Here is an 11,666-nt window from a genome sequence, read left to right as displayed (position 1 = left end):
GCTTCTCATGTTCAGCACGGCCTGGCATTTGTCTCGGTTCGCTTCTATGCCTCTTGCTGATAGCATAAAGCCTAAGAATTTGCCTCCCTTGACCCCAACAGTACACTTCTCGGGGTTTAGCCTCATGTTGTGCTTGCGGAGTTCGCCGAAGATTTTGGCTAGGTCCGTGATGTGCTCGGTGAGAGAATTGGACTTGACCACCATATCATCCACGTCGATCTCTATGTTTCGGCTGATTTTCCCCTGGAACACTTTGTCCATTAACCTCTGATAGGTTGCCCCGGCGTTCTTCAATCCAAAAGGCATGACTCGGTAACAGAAGTTGGCGTTCTCAGTGATGAATGTCGTCTTCTCCTCGTCGGAAGGGTGCATCCTTATCTGATTGTAGCCGGAATAGGCGTCGAGGAAGCTGAAGATAGAGTGCCCGGACGCTCCATCGACAAGTCGGTCGATGCAAGGGAGTGGATAGGCGTCCTTGGGGCAGGCTTTATTGAGGTCGGTGTAGTCGGTACACATTCTCCATTTTCCATTCGACTTTTTTACCAAAACCACGTTAACTAGCCAAGTCGTGTACCTGACTTCCCTTATGAACTTAGCCTCTAACAACTTCTTCACCTCGGCGTCCGCAGCTTTTCGCTTCTCCTCCCCCATCTTTCTTTTCTTTTGCGCGACGGGTCGCGCATCTCGGCATACGGCTAACCGATGGCATAAGAACTTGGGGTCTATCCTTGGCATATCTGATGCCCTCCATGCGAATAGGTCTCGGTTATCCCTCATAACGCACTTGACTCGTCTTGAGTCGGCTTCGCTCAACTGAGATCCCATATTTGTGATTTGTTCGGGGGTATTGCCTAGCTTAAAAGGTCTGAGGTCCTCGGTTGGCTCGATTCGTTCTTCTTCGCCTAACCGAGGATCGAGTTCGATGTCTTCCGTCATCTGCTGCCCTACTACATTCACACCCTTCGTCCTCGGGGGGTCGGCCATTGGCTGTACCTTTAGACTGGAGAGATAGCATTCTCGTGCCATTTTTTGATCAACATGTACGGTTATCACTTGTCCATCTCTCGACGGAAACTTCATGCACAAGTGGGGGGTCGAGACAATCGCCCCGAGGGCGTTAATGGAGGGTCGACCTAGTAGGATGTTATACGACGTGTTTGCGTGCACCATGATGTAGCGGATCTTGATCTCTTGGGAAGGCTTTTGATCGAACCCGAATCGGGTATACAGGTCGATGCACCCTCTCGTCATCACCCTTTCGCCTGAGAAGCCTACCAGTGGCTCTTGGTACGGCTCTGGGCTCTCCTCAAGAATTCCGAGCTGTACAAATGTATTCCAGTACAATATGTCGGCCGAGCTCCCCTAATCAACCAAAGTTTTCTTTACGATGCAGTTGTGTACTTCGACGGAAATCACCATGGGGTCGTCCTGAACAGGATCAACCCCCCGGAAATCTCGGTCGGAGAAGGTTATGGGTGGCATCCTGGGCATCCTTGGCTGGTTCACACTATTTACCGACCGCATTGCCCGGAGGTGTCTTTTCCTCGCCGAAGAGGTGGAACCTCCCCTGGAGAAGCCCCTGGCTATCGTATTTATTATCTTTCTCGGTCGGTCATCGTCTTCTCGAGAATGCCTTGACTGGTCTCTCCTTTCGTTTGACCAGGATCGGCGGCGTCAGTCTCTTGGTGGGGGTGCTTCACGTGAGTGGTGGCGGTTACTCCCCCTCGACTGGTGGTTCTGGGGGGTGATGAAGCTTGACAGGTGGCCCTGTTTGATGAGGTCCTCGAGTTTGTCTTTTAATGCTGAGCATTCTTCGGTCGAGTGTCCTCTGTTTCGGTGGAACCGGCACGCTTTCGCCTTATCGGCTCTCGGGGGAGTGTTCGCCCTTTTCGGCATCACAAGGATTTCGGAAGCGAGGGCCTGCTCCATCACCTTGACCCTGCTCGTATTCAGGGGGTGTAGGCGGTGTAACGTGGTCCTCTCGATGGTCGAGTGCTCGAGGACTCGGCATTCGCCTTTTTCAGGGGCTCTCGGCCTGGCTCTTTTCGGCCGTAACCCTCTTCGGCCCTGGCCTGGTTTTGGGTCTCCGCCAGTTCCTCCATTTGCATATACTTCTCGGCTCTTCGTCGGAGGTCATTCATATCAACGGGTGGTTTTTTGCACAAACTGTTCACGAATGGTCCCGGCCTGAGGGCCGTGCTCAGCCGATCCAATGCCACGGTAGGATTAAGATCACCAATCTCCATTGCAATCTTGTTGAATCGGTCCATGAAGCTTCTCAAGCTTTCTTTCTTTTCCTGACGGACCCCGGCCAAGGCTAATGAGGTCGTCTTGTACGGCTTACTCGTTGCGAACTGCAAGGTGAACTGGGACGACAACTCACCAAACGAGTCAATGGAGGCACTCGACAGTCTCGTAAACCAACTCAAAGCTCTTCCTTTCAGCGATGTGGGGAATATTCGGCATAAAGCCGAGTCGTCCTGCGTGGAGAGGGTTGCCTGGGTCAGGAAAACGTTTAAATGTTCCTTGGGGTTGGATGACCCGTTGTACTTCTTGATCGGCATGCTTTTCCAATGGTCTAACAGGGTTGCCTCCATTATTCTTCGGGAAAAGGGATGCCTTAGGGAGTGAGTGGTGGTATCGGCCTTGTTGGCTATCAATGAGCTGACGGGAGTTCGGGTCACATGGTCGGTCGGGGCGTGATATGCCGACTCCTCTTGGAGAGTAGGGGTTGACGGCACATTTGTTTGGTTAAGACCTTGGAGCTCGGCATTTTGTCGTCGCAGTTCGGCCAACTCCCTGGCGTCGGCCTCTCTCTGCCATAGGATAGCGGCCATTTCCTCTCGTAAAGCACGCAAGTCATCTTGGAGGTCAGGTTGGTCTCGGTTAGTGTTCGGCCGGACCTCTTGTATCACAGGTTCTGGTTCGGTTTGAGGCATTCCATACAGGTAGCGTTCTTGGTTGGTCATGACGGGGTTGCTATCGGGATTAGGAATCGGTTGAGTTGCTGTTGATTGTCCTTTGCGGGTTACTACCATGTCTTGGTCTCAGTCGTAGAGTTCGGAAGGGGCTGAAAACGTCTTCTCGGCCCCACGGTGGGCGCCAAATGTTCCTGTGTTAGGATACACACTTCAATTATCTTTGTTGTGACGGGTCGGATCTTCGGTCTCAGTTTTCTCGTTCCAATCTGGGCAGTCCGAAGCAGAAAGGGGGGGGTGTGCCTGCAAAGACACTCCGACGCTCAAGTTAGTGCTCGGCGTAATAAATGCGGTAGTTCAGAATTAATTACATACCTCGTTGGGGTCCTATTTATAGTAGTTCTTATTGGGCTGCAATTAGGGACTGGGCCCCGGAAAATTAGGGGTCTAATCCTATGCATTATGTTAATTAATCTCTCCGTAACCATCTAGATGATGCCGACATACTCGGCCGACTCCGCCGACCCGTTTCGCCCCATCTGGGGGTGGTCGGCGGGCTCGGGTACTCGGCATAAGCGACGGTCTCGGGTATTCGGGCGATTCGGCCACCATACGGTATAATTCATAATTAGTAATAAATATCCTGTTTTGCAATCATATTAGATGTCATATTTTATATTTATATTTTCTATTATGCCTTAGAAATAATGTATACATTCAATGTTGTTCTAAGGCTCCTCAAATGTATTTGTGCTTTTGCTATTTCAGTTGAATTGGATTGGTGCAGTTGCTAATTTGGTTTACCTTAATTCAATTATATATAAGTTGTTGGATGGATTTTGTTAAACATTTATGCTATAGGTAGTACATATACATGACCAAACAATAATATGATACTAAACTAATAAAATACAATACTAAGCATAGAAATGATACATAATACAACAATAAACTTGCTATCTTAAAGACAAGTCTCCTAAAGAGAGTATGTTCTCATTGCCAACAAACTTTAGATAATAACACACTTGCCTAATTACATTCCTACTAGGCTATTATTTAATTAAATATAATTCTTATACATAGCAGCCATCATGCAGTTTCTAATAATTAATGCAAAATTACTTATCAAAGTTTCTTATTGGTATTAGTCCGAAACATAGAAGAGGAAAATAAATGTTATGAGCCATTATTTTCTCACATATCTTTTTCTTCATCTTTTTGGATGATAAGTACAACATGGGTGTGATTACATACCCAACATTCCTTGTAACTAGAAACATGAAACACATAAAATGGTGCTTTAGTAGAATATATGACAAGTTGGATGAATATGATTTAATGAATTTAAGTGGAAAGCTAATTGTGGATTTTTAGTGAATGGTGAGCCATTGTGGTTGATTGACAATGGAATAGTAACAATGTTTTTGAAGGGCAACCTATTCACAAAATTTTTTTGCCTTAAGTGGTGAAAAGAGAGATTATAAGAAAACAATATAGATAAAGTGAACTTAAGTTGATCCATGATTGCACAAGCTGAGAACATGTGTGGAACACATGCAACACTCACATGGTCCATAAGTTAATTGTAGTGACAGAAATCTCATAAAAACAAACTATGCCACATATGTGAACATTGTGAAGCTTGCCACAACCCTCATAATTAGTAATAAATATCCTGTTTTGCAATCATATTAGATGTCATATTTTATATTTATATTTTCTATTATGCCTTAGAAATAATGTATACATTCAATGTTGTTCTAAGGCTCCTCAAATGTATTTGTGCTTCTGCTATTTCAGTTGAATTGGATTGGTGCAGTTGCTAATTTGGTTTACCTTAATTCAATTATATATAAGTTGTTGGATGGTTTTTGTTAAACATTTATGCTATAGGTAGTACATATACATGACCAAACAATAAATATGATACTAAACTAATAAAATACAATACTAAGCATAGAAATGATACATAATACAACAATAAACTTGCTATCCAAAGGAATGCATTCCTCTGTTCACATTCTTAACTTCAGGCCTAGAAAGCCAATCAACATATTTTATAAAAATTACAGAGTTTCAATTAACTAATTTTTCATTCTGAATTCTGTCAATTACCTGTAATTTTCTCTTTGTACAATAGAGCTGAACCTTAGGAATCTCTTTCACTGTTTCTAGTATATTAAAAAAAAAGCTTATTGCAGAAACCAAGATTAGTTAAACTAAGGTCTAGTTCCTTATACCTCCTTTGCTTTGAGGTATTGAGATCTAAAAGAACTGTAATAGGAAAATTAGATGAAAGATAAACTATTTCTAATATACTAATGAGGAAGAAAGAAAAAGACTATGTTAGTATGTTAAGTTGGGTCATCACTCATCACAAATGTTTAAAGATAAGGGTGTCTGTGTCTTGATAAAGCCCCACATTGAGCAACTTACAAAACTGAAGTAAACTCTATATTATAAAATAAGACACCTACCACAGCTTGTAAGCATGGAGCCGTGTGATAAATACAAAGCGAACTATTCTTTCGCCTTTTACTAAAGAATACCGTGTATTTGTCACATATAGCGGCATACTTTAATTTTTTTAAATGGTTCTTCCTTAGAGGACCTTACAATACTAGTCAAAGTTTTTAGTGTTATATATAAAACAAATAAATTTATTTTATATATTGAATATATTTAAATTACTTTAATTTTATATGCAGTGAATAATTGACTAAATTGAAGTTTTTTTAGTTATGTTTAACTATTTTTTTTGTTGATAATAAGTTTACAAATTTAGTACAGAATGACGTAGATTGTTTTGGGGTTAGTTACAAAATTTATTCTACTTTGCATGGATTTGAAATTTTTGTGATAAGATCAAAGCAATATTACACTCATGCAACCTTTTTTGTTGAATGTCTTGCGAATCTGGGATAATTCTATTAAAAATTATAAGTAACTAAACGAGAAAGTTTAACGTTAATAAATTTTTTTGTATATGGGTATAAAGTCCCACATGTTATACAAAGAAAGAAAGTACTCTAATAAACCTGGAGAACAAAAATTCAAAATAACATATTGTTGGGTTTGAAGTCCCACATCTTTCATGAAGCCAAAGTTACTCATCTTATAAATTGCAACATTACTGGCAGTGACATTGACCAAAATAATAAAATAATTATTAGTTATAAATTATACATTATTAATTAATTTAATTGTTCTCTAATTTAGCTATAAACTGCACCATTACTGGCAATGACGCTGGCCAAAATTATAAAATAATTATTAATTACTTATAAATTATAAATTTTTAATTAATATAATCCTTCTCTAATTTAGCTATAAAGCCCTGAAAAGTAATGTTTATTTACTTTTCTCTCCATATTCGAGTTTCACATTGTTTTCGTCTTTCCATATAGATGAACATGAGATAATTGTCTAGAAAGAATATTCACAATTTTAGAAAGGGTGAATGTTAATTAATGCAGTAATTACTAGATGTAAAAAGGATATATTATTTGATTATCATCCAGGGTTAATTTCAACCAGGTTACAATAAATTTAGAACATATTAAATCTGATATAGCCTTTGCCATGGGGAATTAAAAACTAAGACTCATAATGAATCTAAATAATCTCCAAAAGTTTGATTAGTGGTGATATGAAGTTAAATTAATTCATAATCTCTTTAATACCACTTTAGTTTTGCTTTAATAAATTGATTCTTAATCTTTAGTTACAATTTCAGTACTGCATCATGTTTTTCTGTCACTATTTCTTATAGGACAATGTCAAAGCCATTGAAAAGGTATTTTTTTTGATCTTCAATTTGTTTTTGGTTTGCTAACACATCTTGTGCTTCAATTCAATGTCTTATTTTTCAATTCAATATCTTTTTTGCGTGTAAAAAAAAATTGTTTTTGGAGTATAAGATGAAAATTTGTCTTCTGCAAATCCACTCCACTTCTGGACCATGGAGTTGATTAGAGCTATATCAAGTCATTAACCATGGGAATAGATTCCAGTATCAATTGTAAGAAAAATCAGTTGATAAATTGTTCATGCTGAGACTGTAATGAATATACTATGTCAACTAAGCTACCATTGTTACCTTAGTTTTCTTATTTTCAGTTTCAGAATTTTTGCTTCAAGTGTTAGTTAACTTTTGCACTAGGCACAACAATTTAATACTGCACCATATGGTTCTTAGTTGCAGTGTTGCATGCCATCTTGGTAGTCACTAATGCATTCATCTTAATGATAAATGTATATGATGGCTAAAAGTATTGTTTCCAAAATTCGTTAATCTTTATTCTTCCCTGTCTATAATTTTCTTTCCTATTATATTGTTATATATTTCAGAGCAGAATTTTGTTGAAATATTTCTGATAGTATAATCTCATTCCATTATTTAATTTTGTTTAATTATTTTATAAAATTCCTTGTTTCCTCATATTTGATATACATCTTAGTTATTGCAAAAGTCACAATTTTGATCTTAGTTATTGTTTAATCTTTTCTTAATATGCTACATCATAATTGGAAGTGAGCCTGCTTTGTGCGGTCTTCTTTAATTTAAGCCCAAATTTTTAGTTCAGGTCATATTTTTTAATTAGTTTAATTATTTTTTTTAATTAACACATATATATATATATATATATATATATAGTTTTTTTAGGGAGCTTTTAAGAAAAGAGAGTTAAGAATTTTGGAGGGAAAGAAATTATTTTTATATTATTAATTAATAGATTATATTTTCTATATTAACGTAATAAATAATAATTTTTATAATTATTTTATTTATATTTTAAAGAAAAATAATTGTAGTAGAAGTTGTTCACTTTACTAATGTGTTTTGTTTTCTTTGGTTAATATTCATTATTTTTAGCATATAATTATAATTATTTTTAATAATTATTTTTTATGTGAATTTTATAGTTAGTTTTACTTTAAAATTGTAATAATTTAAAATTAATATGATTAATGAATGTTTGAGAAAAAGAGCTATAAAGAAGTTATTCCTTTTACATATACTAATTTTATATGTAATTTTTTATTTAAATTTATTTTAAAACCGAATTAATTAGTAATTAATGTTTTAAGATATTGTTACAGTTTACAATATTAATGTATTATTATTTTTATTTTATAAGAATATTATTTTAGAGGAAAATATTTTGAATTAAATTTTTTTGAATATTTTACTTTAAAAGTATTTACATAAAATTATTAATATTTTTTAATATAAAAGTATGTTTAATTAAATTCCATAAATTAACATAATAAATATAAATTTTATAATTATTTGATATTTTAGAGAAGAAATGTTGTAAAAATTTTTCATTTAATTAATGTATTATTTTCTCTGTTAATATTCATTATTTATTTTTTAAAATATAATCATAATTATTTTTATGTAAATTTTGTTATTACTTTTATTTTAAAATTACAAAATTTAAAATTAACATGATTAGTATTTTATGATATCGTTACAGTTTTTAATATTAATAGGTTATTCTATTATATAATTATATGTACGGGTAGGGAGGTCGGCCACCACCCTGTCGGCCATTGAATGGCAGAACCAGGCAGCCGAATGCCAATCGGCCACCTGGATCGGTCTATCGTCACTTGTTACCTTTAATCAAGTAATTGGGGGTTAATTAGTTGATTAGGGTGTATTACCTAATACGGTAAGTATGCTGCGAGGCCCATGGGGTCCGGGGCCCATAAATGACAGTATAAATAGCTAAGGACAAAAGGTAACGTCACTGTTCATTAATTACCCTAGAGATTCGAGCTTGTCCTGACTTGAGCGTTGGAGTGCCTTTTGCAGGTACCAGCCCCCTCCTCAGCGTATCGGATTACTGGGTCGGGAGTCTCGTTCGGCCTTCGGACTACTAGAAGACTTAGTGTGCCCTTCAGACAAGTACATTTGGCGCCCACCGTGGGGCCGAACCGAGACGATCTTAGAGATTAATCGAGCAAGACAATGGCGATAACAAGGAGGACGAACACGGTAGATCAGCAACACGAAGAAGAACATGTCGAGTGGATGAAACCAACCTTTCTGAAACCGTCCGTCTATTGAAACAAGAGATGGAGGCTATGAAACAACAACGAGAAAAAGATGCTAGGGAGCTTTCGGCCTTCAAAGCTGAGAATGAGGCACTAAGGAATCAAGACACCTCATGGAAACCTACTCAGGTCACCAATACGCAAACTCAAGGGTCGCACCAGTCCCATACGATCCATACATCGGTCCCTCGTGCCTCGGCAGTAGCACCTGAAAAGAACCCTTCGGCCTTACCCACTGTCGGTCGGCCCGCAGATTTGACAACTATCGGCTCACACTGACACCCTTTCACCCCCTCCATAATGCAGCTCTCTCTTTTGGACAATTGGAAATCTTTACCCATTGATAAATATGATGGTACCACTGATCCTGATGAACATCTTGATGTTTTTCTTACGCAGGTAACCCTGAGTACTACGGATGATGCTGCATTGTGTCGCATTTTCCCCACATCCCTCAAGGGTAGGGCGTTGAGCTGGTTCACTCGGCTACCCCCTAACTCGATCGACTCATTCAATACTCTGTCATCTCAATTCACAGTTCAGTTTGCAACAAGCCGTCCCCATAGCTTGACATCTTTGTCGTTGGTTAGCCTTCGGCAAGATAAGAAAGAATCGCTTCGAACTTTCATGGATCGGTTCAACAAGGCAGCCTTGGAAATCCGAGATCTTAACCCGGCGGTAGCACTTCATCACCTGACGACGGCTTTAAAACCAGGGCCATTCGTCAATAGCCTATGCAAGAAGCCTCCTTCAGATATGAATGATCTGCGCAGGAGAGCAGATAAATATATGCAAATGGAGGAGTTGGCCGAATTTCGAAATCAGGCCCGGGCTGACCAGTCGGCCAGGCCCGAGAAGCCAATCGAACAGATATACAGGGGGCGAGGCAAATAAATAGCTCTTCGGGACCGACCTGTGCGAGGTCCCAAATACTCCAATTACACCCCTCTTAATGCAAGCCGGGCCGCGATACTGGAGCAAGCTTTGGCAGCAGAAGTGTTGGCGGTTCCAAAGAGAGCTTCCACTCCGCCACGCGCCGATACCAGCAAAACCTGCAGGTATCACCGAAATCGCGGACACTTAACTGAAGAGTGTGCCGCCTTAAAAGATAAAATTGAAGATTTGGTCAAGCAAGGCAAGTTGCACAATTTTGTGGATCGGCCAGCTTCATATCGTCCCCGCTCATCGTCCCAGTATCGACACAATGATCGGCATGCGCAGGATCGGTCTGATAGACCTCGGCGCGAGCGAAGTAGGTCGCAAGAAAAGAAAGATGATTCGGCACCTTCACGTCGGAGGGTCATAAACACAATCGCAGGTGGATTTGCGGGTGGCGGCTCGACATCTTCTGCCCGAAAGAGACACCTTAGAGCTATTCGTTCGGTCAATAATGTGGATAGGCAACCTCCCCGACGATTACCAACAATAACTTTCACTGACGCTGATTTTCAAGGCATCGATCCTGAGCACGATGATCCAATGGTGATTAGCGTGGAAATTCACAACTGTATAGTAAAGAAAACGCTGGTAGATCAAGGCAGTTCGACAGTTATTTTGTATTGGAATACCTTTAAACAATTGGGTATTTCCGAAAGAGAATTGGTCCCATATGACAATCCTTTGGTCGGTTTTGCAGGGGAGAGGGTGAACACCAAAGGGTATATTAAGCTTTTCACTCGTTTTTGTTTTGACGAACAGGAAAGCAGGGAGATTCAGATAAAATACATCGTGGTAGACGCTCATACATCTTACAACATTCTCTTGGGACGACCATCGTTGAATATGCTAGGCGCTGTTGTGTCAACTCCGCACCTAGCAATGAAGTTCCCATCTAACAAGGGGAAAATCATCACCATCGACGCCGACCAAAAAGCTGCTCGGGAATGTTATTTTGCTAGCTTGCAAGTAGCTCCAATAGAAAGAAAATCAAATTCCAAAAGGGTTCATGTTGTCAACTCTTCGGCATCAGTTGAAGAACCAGTTTGGGATCTTGACCCAAGAATGAATGATGAGGAACGTGTAGAGCCGGTAGAGTCAAAAAGAGAGCTACAGATCGGCTCGAATTCAGCTCAAGTCACATACATCGGTGCCGACACATCTGAAGAAGACTGTTCTATCTTGTGCCGGGCAATAATGAAAAACAAAGACCTTTTTGCATGGACACCTTCTGACATGCCCGGCATAGACCCCAATATCATGTGTCATAAATTATCAATTTGTGCCGAAGCGAGACCGGTTGCCCAACATAAAAGGAAAATGGGAACCGAACGGAAGCAAGCAGTGGAAGCAGAGGTGACCAAGTTGCTAGCAGCGGGATTCATTCGGGAAGTTCACTACACCACTTGGCTAGCAAATGTGGTAATGGTGAAAAAGCCGAACGGAAAATGGAGAATGTGTACTGATTACACTAATCTCAATAAAGCATGTCCCAAGGATGCTTACCCACTCCCGAACATAGATCGGTTAGTTGACGGTGCCTCTGGCCACAGAATCCTCACCTTTCTCGATGCTTATTCGGGGTACAATCAAATCCCCATGCATCCCCGCGACGAAGAAAAAACAGCTTTCATAACTGATTCGACCAATTATTGCTATCAGGTCATGCCCTTCGGGTTAAAAAATGCAGGTGCAACTTATCAGAGATTGATGAATAAAGTCTTCCGGCACCAAATCGGTCGAAGC

At 39.7% G+C, this 11,666-nt stretch overlaps 1 non-coding gene across 1 annotated transcript; it reads left to right on the top strand.

Moving 5' to 3' along the window:
- Positions 1-5,413: 5,413 nt before the first annotated feature.
- On the top strand, positions 5,414-5,531 carry LOC145950965 (U5 spliceosomal RNA). The gene has a single exon (XR_014428792.1). It is a non-coding gene; the product is annotated as a U5 spliceosomal RNA (small nuclear RNA).
- The last annotated feature ends 6,135 nt before the right edge of the window (positions 5,532-11,666 follow it).

The sequence above is a fragment of the Cajanus cajan genome, chromosome 8, assembly GCF_000230855.2.
Source record: "Cajanus cajan strain Asha chromosome 8, NIPB_CcT2T_4, whole genome shotgun sequence".
Lineage (NCBI taxonomy): Eukaryota > Viridiplantae > Streptophyta > Magnoliopsida > Fabales > Fabaceae > Cajanus > Cajanus cajan.
The sequence above is the reverse complement of the archived record's forward strand: the minus strand, read 5'-3'. Positions and strand labels throughout refer to the sequence as shown.